This window comes from Pan paniscus, chromosome 6 (assembly GCF_029289425.2).
Source record: "Pan paniscus chromosome 6, NHGRI_mPanPan1-v2.0_pri, whole genome shotgun sequence".
Classification (NCBI taxonomy): Eukaryota; Metazoa; Chordata; class Mammalia; order Primates; family Hominidae; genus Pan; species Pan paniscus.
This window is the reverse complement of record NC_073255.2, coordinates 14,793,896-14,821,260: the sequence shown is the minus strand read 5'-3', so window position 1 is coordinate 14,821,260 and position 27,365 is coordinate 14,793,896. Positions and strand designations below refer to the sequence as shown.

Genomic DNA, 27,365 nt, shown 5'->3' with positions numbered 1-27,365 from the left:
ATAGATCTTTTCTTTATTTATATCCTGCTATTTCAGTTCAATTTATTAGCAACTGATAGTAGCTGTCATTTATCACAATATAATATATAGTAGATATTTTCTGCACATTTTTCTTGTTTTTTTTTCACTTAAAGTTAAGCCTTATTATTAGTTTGACTATAATAACACTTCAAAATCTAGAGAGGTGTACATATTTTAAATCTTTTAAATTCTATCCATATTAGAAATCTACTTCCCAGGTAAGTGTAAACACCATTTTCTATCATTTACAGATAGAAAATGCCCTGTGATGTCATCACTCATCCAATTATAATAGTCTTCTCCAATCTTATTGATCTTTCAGGAAGGCTGATGTCAGTATCATTGGTTAACCATCAGATATGATTTGTATTTGGACCATCTTCAAGTTGCATAAATTGTTCTTCAGAGAGAATACCTGTTATTTTAAATTTCATCCATTTAATATTATCAGTGCCAAAAAAAGAATACATTTCACAAGATGACATCACAAGACAGAGTCAAATGATTGACATTTTTCCCAGAGATATTCAAATTGTAACTGAAAAAGAAATATTTGAGCTAAATTTTGGAGATAATAGTGGCAATAATACTAGTAGCTAATATTTATTGAATGGACATTTTGTTCCAGATATTATAAAACACATTTTACATATATATGTATGTAGGCATGTTTGTTTTAATGCTTGCAGGAGTAGGCATCATAATTATTGTACTTTTTGTTAATTCTGCAATGGGTCAGAGAAATTAAGTAATTTGGCAATGATGACATCACTAGTCAGACGTTAATTTGAACCACGCACAGTCTAAGTCTAGAACTTGTATATTTAACAGCTGTGCTACACTCTCTCCCATTATGAAAAATAAATAATTGAAGGAGGCTTAAACTAAATAGTAGATTTTTTAGCACTGACAATTCTATTGAATTGGAGAAGATGGAACAGATATGAGAGATATTTTTGGTAAATATTGCTATTTTATGGTGACTACTTAGATAATGGGAGTGAAAAAAGAAAAGTATACATTTGGTTTGGAGACTGTGTAAGCACTGAATAATTTAACAGCTAGTGAACAATGCACCACTAACCTGCAGAGAACCATGGCCTATTGCCCCAGAGATATTCATATAAAGTTTTAGGGGTGTGTCTATAGGTTTATTTCTGAAATTTTTAATGCTTTGTGATATTATTTGAATAAAATACTAAAGGTAATAATAAACTTGTGTAAACATTATAGCCTGATCTTAGGTATGTTTTACTATTGTAGGAGATGAGTCTGGATCTTTAATTGAGTACGGTGGTACTGGAAATACAAAGGGAGTTAGCAGAAATAATTAGGGTTGGCAAGAATTTACCTGCCAAAAAGTAGGTTCAGCACAAGATGGCTATCTGGGGTGACCTTTATGTCCTTAGCCCTTATATCCTCAGTTCTTACCAGTCTGAGTAAGAATCAAATCAGGCTGATAAGCCTAATTTCATATTGACCATACCTGCCTATGCATCAACTCAGACTTCCTCAAATATCTAGACCCATTGTATACCAGTTCTTAGGGAATACCCTAGAGATACACCAAAATAAGTCTTTTTATATCTTCCTCTTTGGTCTTCTTATTGAAAGACAGCTTCTTAGGTGGTGAAACTACTATCGTTTAAAACATTGAAACTGCTGTGAAACCATCTGAAAAATATAATAAAAAGTTAATGTCAAAAATGTATAAGGAACATACAACTCAGTAAGAAAAAACCCAAATAACCCAATTTAAAATGGGAAAAAGAATTAAATAGATATTTATCAAAAGAAGACATACAAATGGCCAAAAAGTATATAAAAATGTGATCGACATCATTAATCATCAGGTAAATGCAAATTAAAACCACAATGAAATGTTACCTCACACTTGTTAAGATGGCTATTACCAAAAAGAGAAGCAATAGCAAGTGTTGGGGTGGGTTTGAGGAAAAGGGAACCCTGTACATGATTGGGAATGTAAATTGATACAGCTATGATTGAGAACAGTTTGGAGGTTCCTAAAAAAATTAAAAATAAAATTACCATGTGATCCAACAATTCCATTTCTGAGTATACACCTAAAGGAAATAAAATCAGTACCTCAAAGAGATATCTGCACTCCCATCTGTATTGGAGCATTGTTCACAACAGCTAAGATATAGAAGCAATATAAAATGTTATTCAGTTCTAAGAAAGGAGAGCCTACCATTTGCAATGATATGGATTAACCTGGAAAACATTATACAAAATAAGCAAGACACAGAAAATAAATACTGCATAATCTCACTTATATACAGAATTTTAAAAAGTCAAATACGAAGAAGCAGCAAATAGTACAGTGATTACTAGGGGCAGGGAGGTGAGGGAAATACAAAGATATTAGTTAAAGGATACAAAGTTACAGTTAGGTAGGATGAATAAATCTAGAGACCTAATGTACAGCTCAATGACTATTAGTAATACTGCATTGTGTACTGGAAATTTGCTAACAGAGTAGATTTCAGGTGGCCTCACCCCCCCCCCCCACACACACACAGACACACACACACACACACACACAAACACAAATGCAATAGGCTGTGGTATTTGAAATTCACCAATGTTACAGTCTTTGAATAGCTCTTCTGCATAAACTTCTTTCACTTTAAACCATTCTAAGCAACAATTCATCTTTAAGATGCTCCGTCAGGCAAGCTACAGTTATATCTTTGTATGTAATGTTATAGAAAAATTTCTATAAAAAGTACTTCATAGTTTAAAAGTTTTAATGTTGTGACAATCTGATAATAGCCATTGGCTCTGGATCTGAGGTAAGCACCATTCTCGATTTATGACATATATGATGAGGGGGATTAAAAAAAAGGTGTACAAGTGAGACAAGCTGTGTCAGATCTAATGTGAGGTTCGAGGGTTTGATCAGTTTTTGTCACCTGTACAGAAAAGAATGTTTCAAAATGTTTTATAATTTATATTAGCATTATTTCATAATGATTTCCTATAAAGGACAGCAAATACATTTACAAATTGTGTTCTTCAGTTTAGATTAAAATGTTTTTAACATTTTAAATATTACCTTTATATACTTAACTTTTAAATGTACTAAGTTTAGTAGAGAATTAAGTTAAATTATATTAATCTTAATAGAATTTTGAATAACAGCACCACTGGAGACAATAAAAGTCCTCTTCCCTAACTACCCCTGATGCCCTGCCCCCAGCATCACTGCCCCCTGTGGTCTAACGAAAGATAACCCTACATGATGTTCTTGACTCTGCAGTCTAGGACACTTCATTTGATGATTTAGATCCGGCTGTTGTTGTATGAAAACTTCACAATTAGAACCTATTCTAATAGTATTTTAAAGTGGAAGATAACATTAGAATTTTCAAAAAATGAGGCTAAATGTTTTTCCTAGCAACCAAACCCATATTTGGATGCAATAGATAATTCATCTTCAAAACCAGATTTGTTCTCATGTTGACATACAAGAAACTAATTACTCAGAATAAATATAGAAAAATTATGTAAGTGAAATGAAAACATCCATATGTACTAAGGTAAAATAAATTTCTTATGCATGTGATTTTATTCATATGTCAAATTATATATGCTTTCTCAGAAACTGAAATGATGGGATGAAATGAGCGATTATTATAAAGTGATGATAAGTATGTTCCTTGTTGACCAATAAGTTACTTGTTAATCTATACATCATAAGTTTATTGGTTCTTAATTCAACTTGAAAACATACTATGGGCAAAAGTAGGTATACATCACTGGGAATAAAACTGAGAAAGATGTGATTACTGTCTCTCTTGACTTGCAGTCTTATTTTAAACACATTTCAAAAAGCACACAGTGGTATTTACCTAATTGCAATTTATATAAATTCCATGAACTAAAAATATGAGATGCTATGTAATCTGTAATGTGGGCTCTAACCTATTATTTTAAAATATTAACACAAAATATTGTATATATTATAACAATTTTCCATTTGCATATTGCCTATAAGTACTATATATTTCCAAACATTTCTGAATTATTTAATTTTGTTTTTATTGGGCATCCACTTTTGCAAGGGCCTTACTATTGCACATATTAATTAATGTGCTTTTCCATTTGATACATGGACAACTCTGATAAGCATTAAAAAATATTCAATTATTGTATATTAAACAAGTGAGTTTTTAAAGAATAATTTTGGTGGGTTTACAGCTTTGCTATAATCTCTGACAAAAGAGATTTTATAATTAAAGTGCTGACACAATGAGTACTATAAAAGCATGAACAGCCTTGCTATAAAAATGCTTATGATTGCTTTGGCTTCCTTTGCAGAGCTTGTGCTACAGAACTGCTACAGTAGGAGCAGTTGTGGTTGCTGATAATAGCGTGCCGTACACAGGATTCTTATCTGCTCATCAGATGCTATTTTTACATTATGGTTGAAACTTTTTCCTCCTGCACTTAAAGTGGCATTCACTCTATATTTCCATTCTGGGACGATAGCTTGTGATGAGCAATCTCAATTAAGCTGAACCTCAAGATGTCCAACTTTTCAATAAAGTAATAAATTAGACTTGATGGCAATTGACTTTGACATGTACCATCACACCATATCAAACCAAAGGCATTTACAACACTTGTAATCCACTTGGAGTTTGGATGAAAAACTTACCAATAGATTTTTCAGGAAATTCAAGAACTGTTGGAATTAAAGTGGTTAGGTGAAGTTTCTTCTACTGAAACTTGTTCCATTCTCCCGGTAACCTAATGAGAAAATAACAAGCATAGGCTTAAGTCTTCAGGGAGTAATGTGGCTTGAATATGAGAAGAACGCAAACAGTATAACCTGATAGTTGAGACTGAATTGAGAAAATGTAGCCTTGATTTCTAAAAGTCAAATAATTTTCACCTCAAAAACATTAGCAATACACAATTTGTTAACTTGATCACTCAGTTGTAAATTTAATAAGCTAGAGGTGGCAGTGCTTATTGATTGGTTAATTTTAAGGGACTCTTTCTTTGATACAAACATTCACATTCATCAGTACTTTTCAGTTCTAGGACCCTTCTCCTTTTTTTTTTCCAGATTGTATTTTTGTAATAGTCTTGAGTTCTCTGCAAACTGAATATGAGGATGTTGTGCATGTGTGGAAATAACATGACGTTATATATCAGCTTGAAAGTAGTCAAAGACAGAAAGTACAATGGGGACTGGAGACAGCAGTGAGTTTTTAAACAAGGCCGTTCATTGGAATTCTAGGCAAGGAAATTGTATCTGCCACCAGGCATTTACACCAGGCAAAATACCAGAAGATTATCTTCCTAAAAAAAACTTGATATGATAAGGGATTTAGAAGAATTAGGACAGTTAGTATTAGCACTGCACCTCAGAGTAAAGCCTTCTAATTTAGTATTTAGATAATTCCAGGGTAAAAGGTGGCTACCTACCTACTCAGCCTAATGCAAACCCATCCACTCACCTATCTACAAGGCTCTACAAATATTCCTGTCCTCTCATTTTATGCTATTAATAAAAAATCAAATCACCAGATACTTGAGAAATGTACAAAGGAAGAGAAAAATTAGCCTACCACACAGGAAAACAGGCCCACAGAAAATTGAGCTGGTTTGGGAAATTATTAATAGAGTTTTAAGCATGTATGCATGCGTGCACATGAACATACACGGATATCCTCTCAGATTATCTGTGATATTTTATAAGATTATGCATTATATTATTTTTACATATGACTATTATATATGTATACTATATATTTATGTACATATGTATATATTATGCATGTACATAATACACATATATATTAGTATATATATGCACACACCCACATGTATATAATTTTTATATATATGTATGTGTGTGTATATATATGTGTATATATATACATATACATACACATATATGTATATATGATATAAAACTCAGTAAAATGTTTGGAAGGTATATCCAAAGAAATGTTTTAGAATATATGATCAAAGTAGAGTCAGAAAATTTGGGGAAAAGTTATAATTTATAGACATTTTTTTTGTAGTACCAGATCTCAAGCTATTTGGTAAATATCTAAAACGAAAATAATTAAACCTATTTCTTAGCAACTAGCAGAACAGGAACAAAAGAACAAGAGAAATAATTGCTTTTTTTATTTATTTGTATGCACATTTCATCAGTTAGCTCAGACATCTTTTCTATGGTTGTTAATTTCTCAGTATTAGCAGAGAAGTCTGACATAGATCTATTTAATTTATTGGTGATAAATTATTTATTAAAAACTCACTTTTTGGAATTGTTTTTATCATTTTATGCTCAGAACATTATGTACAAACAGACTTTATTCACCATAATGTTGATAGATTCTTTAATTACTTATCTGGAATAAGAGAGGCAGTCTTCGGCTGGGCGCGGCGGCTCACGCCTGTAATCCCAGTACTTTGGGAGGCTGAGGTGGGCGGATCACGAGGTTAGAAGTTTGAGACCAGCCTGGCCAACATGGTGAAACCCTGTCTCTACTAATGATACAAAAATTAGCCAGGCATGATGGCACACGCCTCTAATCCCAGCTATTCGTGAGGCTGAGGCAGGAGAATCGCTTGAACGGGGAGGTGGAGGTTGCAGTGAGCTGAGATCAGGCCATTACACTCCAGCCTGGGCAACAGGGTGAGACCCCATCTCAAAACAAACAAACAAACAAACAAAAACGGAGAGGCAGTCTTCTAGATCATGTGTTAGCAAACTACAAACTACATCCATATACCAAATCCAGCCCGCTGCCTGTTTTTGTAAACAAAACTTTACAACACAGCATATCCACTAATTTATGTATGGCCTATTGCTGCTTTTATGCTACAGTGGCAGAGTTTAGTAGTTACAACAGATACCTCAGAGTCCAGAAAGCTGGAAATATGTATTATCTGGCTCTTTTCAGAAGAAGTTTGCCAATCTCTGATCTAGATTGTGGTTCTCAAAGTGTGGTTCCCAAACCAGCAACATTAGTATCAGCTGGGAACTTCTTAAAAATAAAAACTCTTGTGCCCCATGCAGAATTACTGTGTCAAAAATTTTGGAGGTAAAATCCAACAATCTGTTTAAAGTAGTCTTCTAGGTGATTCCAATGCTTGATAATCACTTGATAATTTCAAACTTGATAATCACTGCTTAGGGTTAGTGGTTAGTGTTGGTAAAATATGTCCTGTGGACTGAATCTGGCCCTTTTCATGTTCTTTGTAAGCTTTCATGCTAAAAATAGTTCTTACATGATTTTACTGGTTGAAAAAATTCAAGAAGAGAATAATGTTTTATGACTCTTCCAAATTGTATAACATTGAAATTTCAGTTGTGCATAAAGTTTTATCAGAACACAGCCACATTCATTTGCTTACATATTGTCTCTGACTCCCTTCACACTATAATGACAGAATTGAGTAGTTATAACGGTTACCAAATGGTTCATGGAACTTTATATATTTGCTTATCTGGCATTCCATAACAAAAATTGCCACCTCCTGGCTTAAATCATAATCAAAGTGTATTTTATAGAACTGCTGAATTAGAAAAAAATACAGGACTTTAGAAATTAGAAATTTACACATTGAGGTGAAGTGCCTCCCCCAAGATCCTATCAAGCATCAGTGTGGACTCTAATCTGCAGGCACATCTGGGCAATGTCAAGCTGTCAGAAGCCAAGGCTCTGTTTTCATTAGGGCTCCTAGGCTCCTGAGAAGAACAGGGAAAGAACAAATTAGGTGGAGAAAAATAATGAGTAAACAAATGACAAGTAAATTTTAAACAGAGAATAACTGCAATATCAGCAGAAATTAAAACTTGTCACTTCTAACATGAGGTTCTAAAAAGTGAAAAGTGGTAACAGGTGTAAAATCGTGATCTTCACTTTCTTTTTGAAGCTTTCTTGCTTCTGTCAGGAGGCCACTGAAACACACTCCAAACCTATCTGAAATGTGTTTTTTACTGTTAGTAGGGTTATGCATAAAGAATTAATATTTTTAAAGGACATGGATTTTTAAAAGTCGAAAAGAAGGTAGAAACTAATAAATAAATGGTGTAAAATTTCCCCTAGCTTGCTAAATCCAAACTAACAAAACCTTTTTGTTAATAATTCAGAGCTCTTGAACTTAAATTCTTAAGGATTTCACATGCACCCATTGCTCATCTTGCACTTGCGTGTAATGGTTGCTATGGGTGATCCAGAAATGAAACCATTCATGGCACTTAATTTAAAACTAAAACAGCTAGCAAGAATCTTTCCTCTCAGAGCATGTTGTCATAGAAGTAAATGAAAAGGTTGGGAGACTTTTCATTTGCTTCTGTGATAACATGAACTACTTGAACTAAGGAACATATTAATGTTTCCTCTGAAGCTTTCTATTATGTGTCAGGAGCCCCATTCCAGGATATCACACTGGAGGTAATGGAAAAAGACAGATGATAGAATGAAACGTTTGGTCCTAACACAAAATAATCAGGCATCTTTATATTTCCACTTTACATTATAACAGGAAGCCTGATTAGATTCTGTGGTTTTACCTAAAAATAAACCTGGCTCAGGAGGAAGTTTTTTTTTTCTATATGCAGTGGTTCTTATTATAAAAGAATTCCTTTTAAAGGCACAGGCAGATCTTCACAGGATACATATTATACTTCTCATATTAAAATCCAATAAACTCTAGAAGGGAGTTCTCACATATCATCTCATAAGTTTCAAATATAATAGTAAGAAAGTTTTTCTTAGAAATCTCCATTTGAGAGTCTTGAATATGACCTATCCCAAAAAAACTGTAAAAAATACAATTTTACTATTAAAAAATGCAAAAGTTTATATTTAAAATTAGAATACAGATCTACTAACCACATCCTTTACACAGAGTCTGAAATAGAATCTAAAAATTATATTAAAGACTAGAAAGTAATTTTAGACTACACTTGCAAGTAGCCTCTAAATCAATGGTCTTTTGATTAATTGTGTTTTGGCTAGCTAAAAGGAAATAATGCATAAAAGAATACTATACTTTAAAGATTATAATAAAGAATTCTGCAGAAAGCAGATTAATACCCTGAATACTGGATAAATTTCACATTTGATGGCAGATTTATATAAGAAACAAAGCTATAAATGTACTAGACAAAAATATGTGTAAACACCTTAAAAATCATGGACCAAGGGAGCCTTTCCAATTATGGCTCAAAATTCAGAAGTCATAAAATTAAAGATTGATAAATGCAACCAAATAAAAGATTTTTTAAAATATGCATAATCATAGCAGCATAATGAAAACCAGAAAACAAATGCCTAACTCAAAAAGCATTCTTAATTTATATTTCAAAGAAGTTACCACTCTAAGATACAAAAGTCTTAAAAATTTATTAAAAATACATTCAGTTGAAAGTACAAATAGACTAACAATAAAATAAACAGTGTAAAGAACAGATATAGAAAGGGCAAAAAAATGACAGAATGCTCATTCTCTTATAATAAGAGAAATTAAAATGGAAATGTTGCAGATTTTCTATTCCCTTTCTGGTAAAATTGTCAAAAACTTCTAAGTTTGATTATATACCTTGTTGGTAAGAAAAATAGATAATCTTACCCAGCAAGCAGTGCTATAAATTGGTAAAACAACCTAGAACAGAGGTTTTGAATTAGAATGATTCTGTCCTCCCAGAGAAAATTTGGCAATATCTGTACATGTTTTTGATTGTCATAACTGTAGAGAGGGTTGCGACTGGCATCTAGTGGGTAAAGGCCAAGGATACTGCTCCATGCCCTACAATACATAGGATGGCTTCCATAAAAAATGATCTGGCCAATAATTAAAAAGTCAATAGTGTTGCTGTTAAGAAACTTTGCCCTAGATTTTAATTTTATAATAGTGTTCAAACATTACATCACATATGTAGTACGTCTGTCACATCTAGGAATTTAACCTCCAGTGGCCAATAAATGCTATATATATATATATATATATACACATATATATACACACACATATATATACATATATATACATATATATACACACATATATATGTGTGTATATATATATAAAACCACATTATATGGTTATTCAACAAAGCATGGTATAGTGCAGCAAAAAAAAAAACTTGGTCAATAAGTATTAAAATATGATGCACCTATAAGCATGAGTAAAATGAATTGAGATGCTCGACATGTGTTATTAAACAACTATGTCTAAGTGAAAAATTGCTGGTAATGATATACAATATGCTAACATTAATATTGGAAAAGAGGAAAATAACCATTTATGTTCATATTTTTTATGGCTTTCTGTAATAAGAAAGCTCTGGGCGGGGCGTGGTGGCTCACGCCTGTAATCCCAGCACTGTGAAAGGCCAAGGTGAGCGGATCGCTTGAAGTCAAGAATTGGAGACCAGCCTGGCCAACATGATGAAACCCTGTCTCCACTAAAAATACAAATTTAGCTGGGCATGATGGCACGTTCCTGTAATCCTAGCTACTTGGGAGGCTGAGGCAGGAGAATCGCTTGAACCTGGGAGCCAAGATTGCGCCACTGCACTCCAACCTGGGCAACAAGAGCCAGACCCTGTCTCAAAAAAAAAAAAAAAAGAAAGAAAAAGCTCTGGAAAGATTCAGACCACTGAAAGGAGAATGCTTGATTTCAGTTATACCACGCATTCAGAACAGAAAACACTGTCACCTCTTTATGGTATGAGAGCAATGATCAATCATTTGCTGAAAAGAATAACTTAAAGGCAGAATATTGAAGGCAAATATCTCTAAAGAACCCTTAATAAGTGGAAAAAAAACTAATAAGAAGAATAAATAACAAATGAAGAAACACATCAGATTTTTTACTGTGTTGTTAGTCTAAACAGATCAAACTTATTTTTGTGTGTTTTTTTAAAACATACTGTGGCAATGCCCAGTGGCTGTTCCATGCATCTTCATTAGGGAACTGATTTTGCCAGGACAGCTGAGAAGGGAAACTCAAAATACTATCTTGGATAACTCTAGGACATCCAAATAATGGGGGGAAAGGACAACTATGAATAATTCTACAAGATAAGAATGAAATTTTAAGTCAATGGATCTGTGAAAATTGGCAATTAAAGTACAGGCAAATCTTGTAATAGTAATTATTTTTAATATTAGCCACAATCGGTGAGAAAATAACAGACAGTGATTTTCTTCACAGTTCCAACTTCCAAGATACACTGCTATGTGGTGTTTCTTCCAAGCTTTAATAAGAAATATGATGATAAATGGCCCCTGCTAATGTTTTTAAGGCAGCCAAGATTAGAAGATAGAGTTTTTGTTAATAATTGTGTATTAGACAGAAGGAATCTTGGAGCATGCAGAGAATGACAAAGAGCTACTGTTGGTTTTAAAAGATACTGTCTAAATGACTTTAAAAAAAAAAAGAAACCTTGTCTTCATTATCGTCAGAACTGTAAAAGTTAATTTTCTTTCTATTCTTTTTACTTCTCCCCTAAATAAGCTGCCATGTACCTATATTTTCAGTTGCCTACTGTATCAAAATATTTACTATTTGTTTAAAAAAAATCTACTGATGGAGACAACATGTATTTATTGTAGTAATTAAAACTTTGAGACAATAAAGTAAAAATGATGAGACATGTTAGTTGTCAAGCTATTAAGTGATAATATGATGAAATAGCTCTTTTTATAACAGGTTATATTGATATCTAGCAACTATTGTGATTGAAAAGTAATGTCATCTTAACAATTACACATGTTCTTATGAATAGACCAAATATATATTCAGTTGCAATATCTCTTAAAGGAGAGATGTTTTTGGTCCTTAATAGAGCATGTGTATTATAATATTATTAATTATTTTAAAATACTGCCAGCGTCCTCTTAAATGCACTAGCATGCAACTATAATCTGCTGTCTGTTTGATAGCTGAAACTAGCTTAAGTTTGAAAATTAACATTTCATTTCTTTAGATTTACTTGTAATTACTCCTGCCTAGATATTGTTCTTCCTGATTCTGTTGACAATTAAAGTACAGGTGAATCTTGTAATTATTATTAACATCAGCAATCAGTGAGAAAATAACAGAGTGATCACCATAGAGGCTGTCTTTGAAACCAGGGAGAATAAGATGGTACCTCAAAGTAGACAGTCTGCAGCACATGCAGAGAGCTACTTTAAGCAACAAATCTCCATTACGTCTTTTACAAATGACGGTAGTAGCTACTCCTGAATCACCATATTACTAGAAATTGGAAAGAATGTTAAAATATTTACAAAAGCCAGGAAGATTTTCTTCTCAGCAGGAATTATGCTACAATTCACCGAGGGTGTTAAATGTGTTATTTATTTCTTCTTGGTATATTTATTGCTAGCAAAACTGTCCTACGGCCAGGATATTCCACAGGTCCTCTGTTGCTCCGGCATGCTGCCTGAGCTAGAAGTGTCTTTTTAAATATCGTTAGACAGTCTTGGTTCCCTCCGTGAAGTCTATAGACTAACACCAAGAAGCTGACATTTAACTAACAAATTTTCACTGAGATGAATGATTTGAGTCAAGTGGCATAAAATGACTTCAAAGTGCTCAGAAATTGAATCCAAGAATCAAACTATGCTTAACAGCAGCCTTCTGGGTCTGCTTTATATCCACGCCAAAAGTTCAACTTCTCTTGTACTGGGGGACTTGAGACCAATGCTATGCATGATAATTTCTGTAGTCTTAATTATTCTATCAAATCTTAATGCAAATTAGAATTTTCGAGGACTAGAAAGCTCTAACATTATTAGGAGAACAAATAAATATACACACTACATACATTCTAGACACAATGGTGTACAGAATCTTGAGTCAGGTGCTTATTTATAATACTTAGTTACCGTGGTGATAGTATAATAGCAAAGTTAAGGAATCAATATATATTCTCTTAGTTTAGTCCCATTGACTTTTTAATTAAACTTCTGTTTTGAGATAATTGTAGATTCAATGCATGTAAGAAATAATAGAGAGAGATCCCATATACCCTGCACCCAGTCCTCCACAATGGTAAAATCTTGCATAACTATAGTATAGGATGTTGGCATTGATTCAATCCACCTATCAAACTCGAATTTCACTAGTTTTACATGCACTCTCTTCTGTACTGCCTACTACAGTCAATATAAAGAAGTATTCTGTCCCCACAAGAATCTATTGTGCTGCCCCTTTATAACCACATCTATCTCCTTCCATCCACGCAATTCTCTAATACCTGGTGACCACTAATATTTTTCATCTATATAATTATTCACTTCAGGAATGTGCATAAATGGAAATGTAGAATATATATAACCTTTTGGAACTGGCTTTTGGCTTTGTTTTTTCTCAGGACAACTCTCTGAATATCTATGCAAGTTGTTGCAAGTACTAATAATTCCTTCTTTTCATTGTTAAGTAGTATTTCATGCTATAGATGTACTGGAAATTGTTTAACAATTTACCAGTTGGAGAACATTTTGATTTTTTTTTATTCTGTGCTATTAAAAATAGAATTGGTATGAACACTTATGCACAGTTTGTTATGTAGATAAAATTTTTCATTTGTCTGCGATAAGTACTCAACAATGCAGTTGCTAGGCCATATGGTAATTATGTGTTTAGGTTTATCAGAATTTGTCAAACTGATTTCCAGAGTGGGTGTATCATTATACATTCCTATCAGCAATATATAAATGATACAGCTTTTTTATGTCTTCTTCAGCATTTGGTGGTGTCACTTTTCTAAAAAAAAAATTAGCCCTTCTGACAGGTGTGCAGTAATCTCATTCTAGCTTAAATTTGCATTTTTCTAATAGATGTTGTTGCCTTATTTCCATCTGTATGTCCTCTTCTATGAAATGACTCTTCATGTGTTTTCCCCTTATTTTCTAATTGAATTGTCTATAGGATTTTTGTTGTTGTCGAATGTGAGAATGCTAAACACTAGTTCTAGATACTCTTCCTTTATTGAATATGTGATATATTAGTCAATTTTCACACTGCTATGAAGAAATACCTGAGACTGGGTAATGTATAAACAAAAGAGTTTATAACTCACAGTTCTGCGTGGCTGGGAAGACCTCAGGAAATTACAATCATGGTGGAAAGTGAATAGGAAGCAAGGCACATTTTACATGGCAGCAGGAGTGAGAGAGCAAGAGAAAGAGAGCAAGCCAGCAGGGAACTGCCAAACACTTTTAAACCATCAGATCGTTGGAGAACTCACTCGCTATCATGAAAACAGCATGAGAGAAATTGCCCCCATGTTCCAATCACCTCCCACCAGGTCCCTCCATTGACATGTGGGAATTATAATTTGAGATGCGATTTGGGTGGAGACACAGAGTCAAACCATATCATTCCACCCCTGGATCCTCCCAAATCTCATGCCTTTTTCACATTTCAAAACCAATCATGACTTCCAAACAGTTCCCCAAAGTCTTAACTCATTCCAGCAGTAACTCAAAAGTCCAAATCCAAATTCTCATCTGAGACAAGGGAAGTCCCTTCCACCTATAAGCCTGTAAAACCAAAAGCAAGTTAGTTACTTCCAAGATACAATGGGGGTACAGGCATTGGGTAGGTACTCCCATTTCAAATGGGAAAAATTGGCTGAAACAAAGGGGCACAGGGCCCATGCAAGTCTGAAACTCAGCAGAGCAGTCATTAAATCTTAAAGCTTCAAAATGATCTCCTTTGACTCCATGTCTTACATCCAGGGCACACTGATGAAAGGGGTGGGATCTCAAGGCCTTGGGCAGCTCTATCCCTGTGGATCTGTAGGGTGCAGCCCCCAAGGTTGCTTTCACAGACTGGCATTGAGTGCCTGTGGCTTTTCCAAGTATATGGTGCAAGCTGTCAGTGGATCTACCATTCTGGGGTCTGGAGAATTGTGGCCTTATTCTCATAGCTCCATTAGGCAGTGCCCCAGTGAAGACTCTGTGGTGGGGCTCCAACCTCACATTTCCCTTCTGCACTGCCCTAGTAGAGGTCCTCCATGGGGGCTCCACCCCTGAAGCAGACTTCTTCTTGGACATCCAGACATTTCCTTACATCCTCTGAAATACAGGCATAGGCTCCAAAAGCTCAACTCTTGTCTTCTGTGCACAGGCCCAACACCACATGTAAGCAGCGAAGGTTTAGGGCTTGCACCCTCAGACTAATGTTCCAAGCTCTACCTTGTACCTCGTTAGCTGTGGCTTGAGCTAGAGTGGCTGGGAAGCAGGGCACCAAATCTTGAGGCTGCACAGAAGAGCAAGGGCCCTGGGCCTGGCCAACAAAACCATTTTTCCCTCTTAGCCTCTGGGCCTGTGATGGAAGGGGATGCTGTGAAGATCTCTGACATGCCTTGGAGACATTTTCCCCATTGTTTTGGCTATTAACATTTGCCTCCTCATTACTTATGCAAATTTCTGCAGCTGACTTGAATTTCTCCCCAGAAAATAGGATTTTCATTTCTACCTGATGGTCAGGCTGCAAATTTTCTTACTTTTATTCTCTGCCTCCCTTTTAAGTATAAGTTCCAGTTTCAGGTAATCTGTGAACACATGACTGAACACTTTTAGAATCAGCCAGGTTACATCTTGAATGCTTTGCTGCTTAAAAATTTCTTCTGCCAGATACCTTATATAATCTTTCTCAAGTTTAGACTTCCACAGATCTCTAGGGCAGGGGCAAAATGCCCCCAGTCTTTTTGCTAAAGCATAGCAAGAGTGATCTTTACTCTAGTTCCCAATAAGTTACTCATTTCCATCTGAGACCACTTCAGCCTGGACTTCATTGTTCATATTACTATCAGCAATTTTGGTAAAAACCATTCAATGAGTCTCTAGGAAGTTTCAAACATTCCCCCATCTTCCTGTCTTCATCTGAGTCCTCCAAACTCTTCCAAACTCTGACTGTTATCCAGTTTGAAAGTCACTTCCATATTTTTAGGTTTCTTTATAGCTCCACTCTTGGTACTGCTATGAAGTTTCAAGTATTAGTTCGTTTTTACACTGCTATAAAGAACTCTGAGATGGGGTAATTTATAAACAAAAAAGGCTTAATTGATCCACAGTTCCACATGGCTGGGAAGGCCCCAGAAAACTTACAATTATGGCGGAAGGGGAATGGGAAGCAAAGCAGGTCTTACATGGCAGTGAGAGAGAGAGACAGACAGAGAGTGAAAGAGAATGCCAGGAAGAGGTGTCAAACACTTGAAACCATCAGATCTTGGGAGAACTGACTTACTCTCATGAGAACAGCAGGGGGAAAACCACCCCCATGATCCAATAACCTCCCACCAAACCCCTTCCTCAGCCCATGAGGACTGCAATTCAAGATGAGATTTGGGGGGAGACACAGAGCTAAACCACATCACTGACTTGCAAATACTTTCTCCTAATCAGTAGCTCACCTTTTTATCCTCTGCACAGAGAAAATATTTTCATTACAGAGCAAAAGTTTTTAATTTTGATGAAGTCCAGTGTATCAATTTTTTATTGTATAGGCTATTCTTTTGGGGTCAAGTTTGAATGTTGTTAGAGCTAGATATGAAGATTTTCTCTTATAGTTTTTCTAAAAGTTTTGTAGTTTTATATGTAAGTTCATGAAATATTTTGAGTTAATGTTTGAATGTGGTGTGAGGTTTACTTCAATATTCGCTTTTATGCCTACTGCTCCATTTCCATTTAATGCTTCATTTCCATTTAATGAAATCAAATTTATGAATTGAATTCATTAAATTGATTTTAACTTTTTTGAAAAATCAGTTGGCAATGTTTATAAGAGTCTATTTCAGGATGCTTTATTTTGTTCCATTATTCTATGTATCTGTCTTGCAACCAATATCACACTGTCTTGATTACTTACAAACTTAATAAGAGGTAGACTGGTTCCTCCTACATCTTTCTCCTTGTGGAAGGTAGTTTTAGCTATTCTGGGGCCTGTACCTTTCCATAAATATTTTAGAATAAGATTTTCTATGTCTTAAAAAAAACTTGTTGAGATTTTGATTGAAATCTTATTAATCTGCAGATCAATGTTTCCTTTTATTTTGAGTGTACAGGCTTTGCTTACCTTTTTGCCTAATTTTAAGGCTCCTTTTTCTGTTGGGTTAATAAGGTTTTTCTTTTGGGTTCTGTTGGGTCTTTTTAAGAAATACCTTAATTAGAAATTTAGGTAAGCACAAAAACTATTCTTACTGGGGAAAAATGAAATTTTTAAAAAATATATAGAAGATAAAACCCTGAAATAAAAATCTCATTGAGTAAAATAAATATTTTCAGCTAATTTTATAAATTATATTACAAAATGAAGGTCATATATTCATTAGCTCAGGCTGCCCTAAGAATATACCATAGACTAGTGGCTTAAACAGTAGAATTTTATTAATTATTTATTTATTAATTTTTTTAACAGTACTGGAGATTTGAGGCCCAAGATTAAGGTGCCAGCATGACTGGTGTCGAGCGAGGGCTCTCCTATTAAGTTGCAGACAGTTGCCTTTTTGCTGTGTGCTTAGTGGCCTTTCTCGAGACACAGTGCTCATGGAGAGAGTGGCTCTTCTTATAAGGACATCAAACCTATCAGATCAAAGCCCCATCTTTAGGACCTCATTTAACCTTGATTACTTTCGTAGAGGCCCCATCTCCAAATACAGCCACATACAAGGGTTAGGGCTTTAGCTTATGAAGGGAGAGGGTGCACAAAGATTCAGTCCGGATGAAGTAACCAAAGCCTCTGAAAATGTATAATCATTGTTATCAGTTTCATGGTGTGTGACAGGAGCTATCCTAAGTATTATAAGTAATGACTCTCCTAATCCCCTAGCTGCCTTTAAGATGTAGGGGCACTATTATTATCCCCCTTTATAAAGTTAGGCCTGGTTAGTCTTTTTTTTTTTTTTTTTTTTGAGATGGAGTCTCGCTCTGTCACCCAGGCAGATAGCTCACTGCAATCTCCGCCTGCCAGGTTCAAGTGATTATCATGCCTCAGCTTCAGAGTAGCTGGAATTATAGGCATGAGTCCCCATGCCCAGCTACTTTTTGTATTTTTCGTAGAGATGGGATTTCAACACATTGGCCAGGATGGTCTCAAAATTCTGACCTCAGGTGATCTGCCCGCCTTGGCCTCCTAAAGTGGTGGGATTACAGGCATGAGCCACCATGCCTGGTCTGGATAGTCTGAATTAAGTAACTTGCTCGAGGCCACTCATATAAAATGGGTTGAGTTGAGATTTGAATTCAGCTAATCTGTCTTCAGAGTCTGAGCTTTTAAATACTATAGCATTCCACCTCTCTGTAGCAAATTATTGGCAAGAGTGTGAAAGAAATGTTGGTTGTTATATGTACTTCAAATAATTCCTGAAAAAGAGTAAATGCTTTCAATAGAAGTGTGAAATAGGAAATATGGCAGAAGTCTTGTGATCTTTTCAGCCCACAGCAATTCTACATTTTAGTATCATTAATAAGGATGCAAAATGACAAGGGAAACCTAGAGATGACCCGAGAGTCCATTTCTATAGGAGGAGATGAACCAAACAGACTCATTTTTCTTTTGTGGAGTTCAAAATAAACCAGTAAGTGGTAAACACACAATCTGAGTTGAACAAGAAATGAAAGCATGCCAAGGGCAACAAATCGATTTTTAATTTTTGTGTGTACAGCTTTCCTCTCCTTGGTGTCTCACTGTGATGAATGAGGTGAACAGCAGACCCTCTGCAAATTACAAACCCTAGATAAATTATGAGCAGAGTAACGATGCATTAAAACCACAACTTTCTTTTCCAGTAACTGCTTTGGCCTTATTATATGGGATTTTCTGCCCAGAGACACAGAATCTGTGCCATTTAGAGGCTCCTATATGCACTTTAAACTTCAGCCTATATATATTGGTAAAGAGTTAAGTTTAGAGGCCATTTAAATGTGTTAACATTTTGCTACCTTTCCTTCTCCATTTAGCGCAATAACCTTCTAACCAGCAAGAATTAGGGAGAGACTGAAGTTTCTTGTAAAATTTTTAAATAAGGATTTTCCTTTAAAAAATCAAATATGTGATTGAATAACATTAAAATTATATTCCTCTCTAACATACATTTTAGTTAATTTATTACTTTTTTACTAATTATTTAGATTTTTGAATAACCAGAACACAAAACCTAAATTTATTATAAAATATTTTACAGATAATTATTTTATTATTATAACTATCATATCATATTTTATAGGCATTTTCTTCCTTCCTTAGTTTTCTTTTTTTAAAAAAAAACTGGCTTATAGTACAGTTCCTCTCTCTACTCTTGGTAGAGCACCTGACAAAATGCAGCGGAAATGCATTCAGAGAATCGCAGAAATTTAGATATGGAAATAACGGTATAGACCGTATAGTCTAACTTCCTCAGTATGCATGTATTTTTTAAATAAGGGAAAAAGAAAAAGTGGAAATCTTCTCCTAGCTTACCCACTAGAGGCAGACTACATACATAATATTTTATCCATGCCATGAAAATCTATGCAGGGAAAAAATAAAGCCAAAAAAAGTGTAACTGTGTACTGACTTTGATAGGTGTCCATGATATATTCATAACTGACATTAAATAAATCAGCATAAAAAACAGTAAAATATGCTTTTAAAAAGTACAGAAAAATATAGGATAATGTAACTACTGTAAAAATAATTAAAATTAAAATAACTCTAACTGTGTATATATTTATACTTCAAATGTGTATCAGTGTACACCACAAACAGCAGCATTTATTCCATGAGAAGGGCAATAGAAGGAAGAAATGAAGATGCAATGTTGCTCTTTATTTAAAATTGTCCTGTGTTTACTACATATTAATCTGTAATTAATTTGAAGAACAAAACCTGGGAAAGCAGGGGGAAAAGGAGAGAAGAAAATCAAGATTAGGGAACATTAAAGCAGCTTTGTGACATGGAAAGAGAGAAGGAAAAGGGGATGTTGAGCTTCTAAATGAATAACAGTTGCCTTCCCTGCCATTACTGTTCAGTTGGTACCCATGGAAAGCTCTGGAATAAATTTAGCTTGAGCTAGTTACACCCTGATAAACTTCCAGTTTTATTTTCCACAGAACATAGTGAAGCTGTCTAGTGGAAGTTCACTCCTTTGCTCTTTCATGAAATAAGCGAGAAGAGAAATGACATCAGTTTACCTTGCTTAACATTTTTCTGTATAATTGGGTACCCCTCATAGGAATTCTAAGTCCCTATCCTGTACCCCTAAATTAGACTGATTCTTAAGGTTCTACAATTTCTCGACCTTTACTTCTTTCCATTCTAAATCCAGTAGGTTAAGACCTGTGCAAATATACAATGAAATGTTGGTTTGGCAAGAATCAAAATGGATAATCTGCATCTTCTTTTCTTTTGTAGGTTTTTTAAAAATCTCATGGATGCTGGCTTTTACAAAACTTTTTTTGACAGTAGTGGAGAAGGAGTTTTGGTTCAGAATTTAAGCTGTAGATTATAGAGTAGACAACTGCTAATTGCTAAGTTTATTTTCTAGGTTTACTCAGGATAAGATTGAATTCAAATTTCAGTGAACTCTTTGTTTTGGAGGTCTGCAAACAAGGGTCCACAGACCAAATCCAACTCATTCTATCACCTGCAAGCTGAGAATGGCTGACAAAATTCAAAAGAATAATAATACTTTGTGGCACATAAAAATTATGCAAAGTACAAATATCAGTGCCCATAAATAAAGTTTTATTGGAACAGCAATGCTCATTCATTTACATCTTTGGCTGCTTTCAAGCTACTGATATAACAGAAGAGTTAAGAAGTTGGGAAAGAAACAGTATAGACCACAAAGCCTAAAATAATTCCTGACTCTTTACAGAAAAAGTTATATATATATATAAAACATAGATATTATATAATATATATTGTATAGTTATATATATATATATAACTGTTATGTATATATAACAGAGTTTGCAACTGTTATGTATATATAACAGCGTTTGCAATTGTTATGTATATATAACAGAGTTTGCAATTGTTATGTATATATAACAGAGTTTGTAACTGTTATGTATATATAACAGAGTTTGTAACTGTTATGTATATATAACAGAGTTTGCAACTGTTATATATAACACACACACACACACATATATAAACAGAGTTTACAACTTTTGAATACATATAACTATGTTATGTATATATAACAGACTGCTTTACCTCAATGGTACTTGAACATTTTTCTAACATTATTTCTTCTTTTCCATGCTTCATCCCTACTCCAAATAGAAATGTAATGACTGAGAAGGACTTTTATCTTCAAGGTTCAGAAACTCTGTCAGATGAGCAATTTCTCTGGACTGCTAAACAAATGGTTGAACAATTATTACAAAATTTCAAGGCAAAAGAATACTCAGAAATGTGTTCCATTTTTCTGTCACTTGTCCGAGTTTTTTTCCTTCAGCTGGGCATTGTCCAGTACATGCAGTTATAGACCAAGACTGATCCCTTTCTATCTGGCTGTAGGGCTCTCCCTCACTTTCACTAAGGTTTTTCTACTTGCTATTATTTTTTTCTAAGAAAAATTTCAATTCCAAATTATACTTACCCTTAATAGCAAAGACCATTCTCTATCATCATCAAAGACAGTTAATAAAAATGGACATCATAGTGACTCAGGCAGGAATGCTAACTACCCACTCATCCTGTCCTAAGACATTTTTCTCTGTTCTTATTAGAGAAAAGCATTTCCCTCCCCAGACCTTTCTGCACCAGCCAGAAAGCAGTAACTGTGTTTGTTGGTGTGTTTAGAGGAGAACCTATATGGGTGGGCCTCAGCCTTTTGGATTCCCTGTCCACAAAGCCCACCTAGTTTATCTACTCTGCCATCATGCACTTTACTTGAGTGGTTTCTATTGCTCTTGTAAACAATGCATAAAGTTGTCCAGGGGTGAAATTTTAGGGAGCTTGATTTAACCGTGGCATGTCAGCCACATTTATGCTTAGTAAAAATGATAATCTGATCTCCATTATTCTATCTCAGGTATTATATTTTCAGTTTGGTTTCAACCTTGGGAGGGGTAAAATGGGTCTTGGTAATTTTCTTCCCAGTCCCCAGAAACACATACATAAATATTTACTTATCACCTTATACTGTTTTTACACTCAGAAATCCACTGTCAAATATCATTTTCTACAGGAATCTTGAATTTCAAATGAATTTAATATCAAGTGTTGAACATATAAAAGAGCTTGTAATGCATTGAACATCCCCTCCTCCAGGTTCCTCTGTACTAGAAGAGTATTATGTATCAAGAAAAGTCAATTAAAAAAAACAAACTCATTGAGGATTCACTAGATGCAAGGCATTATGCTAGAAAATGCAGTAAACTAAAAATAAAAAATAAAGTGAAACCAAAAACTAAAGCTATGATATGAGACAATATAATAAGTGTCACAGTAAAGAATAAGATAGAACGCTATAGCATTTCAAAGGATAGTGAGGTTAGCCAAATCAGAATAGGTTTTATGTGTTGACTACTCAGATATATCGAACTAAAAGATTTTAATGGGAAGAGAATGCAGGGCGGGGAATTCTGAAAATGAAGAGCTGTATTGTAGAAAGAAGAATACACTTGAAAATATCTTCTCATATCTGTTCTTTTCTTACTGACAATCACAAATATTTTAGCTATGAAGTCTGGGCTTTTCAACAGAGTACACTCTGCTTCTTTGTTTTCTTTCCCCTACTTTTTAAAAGACAGGGTCTCACTCTGTTTGCCAGGTTGGAATGTAGTGGTGCAATCATGGCTCACTCACTGCAGCCTTAACTTCCTCGGCTCAAGTGATCCTCCCACCTCAGCCTCTTAAGTAGCTGGGATCACAGGCACCCCACACCATGCCCAGCTCATTTAAAAAAATTGTAGAGAATGGGTCGCTCTAGTTTGTCCAGCTACTCTTAAAACTCCTGGGCTCAAGTGATCCTCTCACTCGGCCTCTTAAAATGATGGGATCACAGGCGTGAGCCCCCATGCCCAGCCTGCTTCCTTATTCTTTATTCCTGTTTCCCTGAACAGGGTTTTCTGTACAGTAGGAAGTCAAGTAGGATCATTTCCCTATTCCATCTGTCCTTCAGGACTGCCAAATTTGGCACAGATTAAGAGACTGTGATAGTGCCTGTCCCAATGATAGGACATGATGATGGTCATAAACAGGATATTTCACTGGGGGAGAAAAATTGAGCTACCAAACTGGATAATTAACGGAAGCTGCTGAAACATTATCCTATAAAGTTCAGCATTTTTTTTTTTGCAGTGGGCTTGGCCTTATTAAATTGAAAATTGATGGAAACGAATGACTCTTAAAGCCTCCCTACAATCGGTGTGAGAAGCAATAGAAATCCAGGGTTTGCTGACCTTTGGACTGGGAAAGATGGAATTCCCTGGTTCCTTGTCTTGTGTTTTGTTTCACTTCCCACATTGCCAGGAGGATCATCCTGTTTTCTATAGTAAGAGGCAGGTCAGTTAATCTTCTTTATGGTACACTGCGGGAGAGGCAAACCACTTTTTTAACACGCACTTTGATACTATATAACTGACAGTCCCTCAGTGTTCCTTTGGGGCTCTGACTCTTCAGAGGAACAGCCCACTAAATGCAAGCAAGTGTCAGATATTAACATTGAATTAAAACTGAAGGTAAAAATGGGGACACTGGCATATTCCTGTCCATGAGCTTGACAGGAAATTTATTTTGCTGTAGCTGAAAAGTAATTAACCTCCACTGTGAGAGAATTCTATTACTAGTAGCTATTCTGCCATGCAAAGTGCACTACATGGAAATGTTACAGGCTATCAAGCAGAAACGGCAGATTTGTCTGCATTTTAAACTGAATTTCCATTACCCTATTCTCTTCTCTTCTGTATCTGTACTTCCACACCACCTTCTCTCTTGTTTTCACTGAAGCTGGAAATTGAGACACATACGAAACTTGAAAAAAGGTTTAAATCAAAAGAGTGCTTATAAGGATTTTGTAAGATGTATTCTTTTTTTCCAGTATTTGGAATTTTTAAACAAATAATGTCCTTTGATGTGCTGGAAAAAATGCAGCATTATGCAAAGATACTCAACCATGAATAATTTTATTATGATCATAGCAAAGAAAATCATAATTCAGTGAATTCTATTTATGTTTTCATCTTCAATGTTATATATACAGATATGCACATACACATATATACATAATCTTTATAAGGAATACGTTTGAGGAAATCTACATATTGTCATTTCTGCTGTAATGCTTGTTTTGAAAACAAATTTGTTCCAAAGAAATTGATATATTAAGGAACAATTTGAGCATAATGCAAATTTCATGTGTGATTATGCCTGATTTTGTCAGCGAGAAACACCAAGAGAAGGCAGAAAGCTGCACATGGCTGGACTGAGCCCAGTAGGAATACACAAAACGCACACAGGCACACAGTCAACTATCTCTCAGCTACCTCAGTTCATCACACATGTTATGAGCCACAAACACCCACATCTGGTGTTAGAACTTTCCTTCCAATTTCAGATAACCCCCTTCCACGACTCCACAATAACTTACATGTCACAACCCTTCCAAGAGCAGCCTCACCTCATTACTAAGGTAAAGTTGCATATTTATTGAAGTATTTATGCATTCCTTACGCATTTAACTGTGCTACTATCTTCATTATATTACTACCAGTCTTTCATGTGTCACTAATGAAATTTCTGAGTGTTGTTCTCCTAACTTCTTTTCTCCCCTAAGCCCTTTGTTTTTTATTGCATAATTTGGCATAGAAACACATATGCTGGATTATAGCAGAACTGACTACACTTCTCTTTTCCTTTTATTATTATGATTAATGTATGTGACTCTTGTTTCATCAATAATGAATGTTTCTGAGTTTGCTATGCATTTGTCACATAGGTACAACAATAGAGTAACCAATCATACTTTATTACACTAGAAAAAAAAGAAGATCTCTTCTCCTAGAAGGCAATTGCTAAGGAGAGGAAAACATAATTTTCAGTATTATTACTGATTTTTTGAAATAATAACAGTGGTCACCATTCATAGACACCTTACCTTGACTTGGAACAGTGCCGTGTCCTTCTTTGTGGATTCCCACACCAACATGGGCAATAGGGTAGGATTATCTTCTGTGTCTTACAAATGAGGAAACCAAGGCTAGAGAGCCCAAACAGCTTGTCCAGTGTTTCCTGAGCTGTTCAGAATAGAACAGAAAACTTAGAAGAATTCCAAAGTGAAAACTCAATTCTGCTATCTCTAACATCTTTCTTATTAGCTTCAAATGTATCCAAGGCTATTAGAATTTGTACTTACACATTATTGGTTTTAGTCTCCTTATTTATAAAATGAGAAAATGTAGGCTCAGGGGATCCATGCACCTTATCCTAGCTCCCCTGATCAGAACTAGAATTTAGAACCCAGATCATCTACTCAAAGTTCATTTCTCCTAGCCTGTTACATTGTGTTTTAAAATGTCAGGGTGAAAAGATAATGAACTCCTGAGAGGGTGTTTGGACTCATACCTACTATATGAAAATTCAGCTAATGAATTGTTTTCTTCCATTCTTAAGTAAAATAATCTACATATGTATGAACTCCCTAAAATAAGGAGTGGAATGAGGAGCAGCTATGTCACATTTGTGCATTTCCAGAAAAAGAAATAACAAAATCCAGTTCCACATTTTTTCTTGGAACAACATCTAGATGTGGGGTATTTTATGGTAATTACTATTTGTAACCTACTATTCTGGGAATTGAACTTTACAAACATGAAAGCCAACTTGTAAATTTTTTCTGACAGAGAATGACACTGAGCACTGGAAAGCAGAAAGTGTTGTACATTCTCTCTGGGATCTGTCACTGTTAATGATCATTAAAGAAGGCAGATGGGATAAACGAATTTCTGTTATTTGACCATCACAGGGAAGTTGAGATGCAGAACAAAATCACCCCCCCTTTTTTTTTTGATCCTGAAATACCTAGCTGGGCTGTCTGTTTTCACTCTAGGAAAATGCCATGAACTGGTTGTGGTAGTGGTGGTTCACTCTATTTTAGATACTAAAAAAGGAAAGCCTTTGCTGAAAATTACAGAGGATGTAAATTTTAAGAATTACAGACTAATGGCTCCCTTCTTCTCCCCAGTTGCCCATCAGCCATGTGTGTGAATGACAGCTATGGATTAGCAGCATGCTGCCCTCCTTCTCAGGAAGAGATGGCTGATGGCATGTTGCAGGTATGAAATGTCTTTGGTTTAATGGTGGGCTATGGGGTATTGGGATTTCTTTCTTTCTTTCTATTAAAGAAAGCAGCATTTTAAAGTTACAGGAAGCTCTAGGATTCAAAATTACTATTATTAATGATAAATGTCTAAATACTTTAGTAATAGAGATTTTGAATTTGTAATACATTTGGGAAAGATTTCTACTTCTCTTTCCTTTAAAGAAGTTTTTGAGAAAGAATAATTAAAGTTTATAATCTACTATTGTGGAACTATTTAGAAGCCTTTTATTCTGCTTTTACAAATTCTTTTGTGTGAGAAAGAGAGAGGGAGGGAGAGAGAGAGAGAGAGAGAGAGATGAATTGAATTGTAATTGATCAATTTAATTGTCTCATGATGTAACACTCAATCTTCTCCCCACCCGGCTTACAATCTGTAAAGTTTTTGCCAAGAGTTTAGTTCAAGGGCATATGGAATAAATAAAAAGTGGACTAGGATTCAAAAAAAAAAAACTCTTATCAAAATAAGAATTTTTACCTATAGAATGAACTATTGACAAATATTTGAAATAAGTGGTTACTCTGCAAATGTTTATTTTTGTTGTTGTTGTTGTTTGTTTGTTTTAACCTCGATTTATAAATGATTTTTAGTCATGAAAACTCCCAATTGACTCCGACTGTAATGTCCTGGGGGATCAATATGTGTGTAGTTAATTGTACACTGGGATTTTTGCCGAGATTAGCAACAGAGAGGGAAGGCCAGAGATCTAATTGGTTCTGGATCTAAAAGCTTCTATTTTACTCTTGAAGAACTAAAAGAAGAACTTTTCATTTTCTTTCAAAGGTTGCAGTGTCTCTCCCTAGTGAATAGATTTCAGATTTCAGAAAGAGAGAAATTTAAGATTATTTTTAATTTGTTAAAATTGCAGACAGAATACAAGTCACCAATGACAAGTCACAAAGAGCAAATATGAGGACATATGACATTTAAACTTTAAAACAGGAGCAACAGAAAGAGTTGGAAGGGAATAAAGAAGCCAATTCTCTTGAAGATTAACTCATGACCTCAGGCTTA

The 27,365-nt window shown here is 34.9% G+C and overlaps 1 long non-coding RNA gene across 1 annotated transcript; it reads right to left on the bottom strand.

Annotated features, from left to right (window-relative positions):
• On the bottom strand, positions 1-25,603 carry LOC134730766 (uncharacterized). The gene is made up of 5 exons (XR_010112720.1): positions 25,388-25,603; positions 25,130-25,268; positions 4,706-4,797; positions 2,071-2,105; positions 1-1,695 (listed from the first exon to the last, which is right to left on the bottom strand). It is a non-coding gene; the product is annotated as an uncharacterized LOC134730766 (long non-coding RNA).
• Between the last annotated feature and the right edge of the window lie 1,762 nt (positions 25,604-27,365).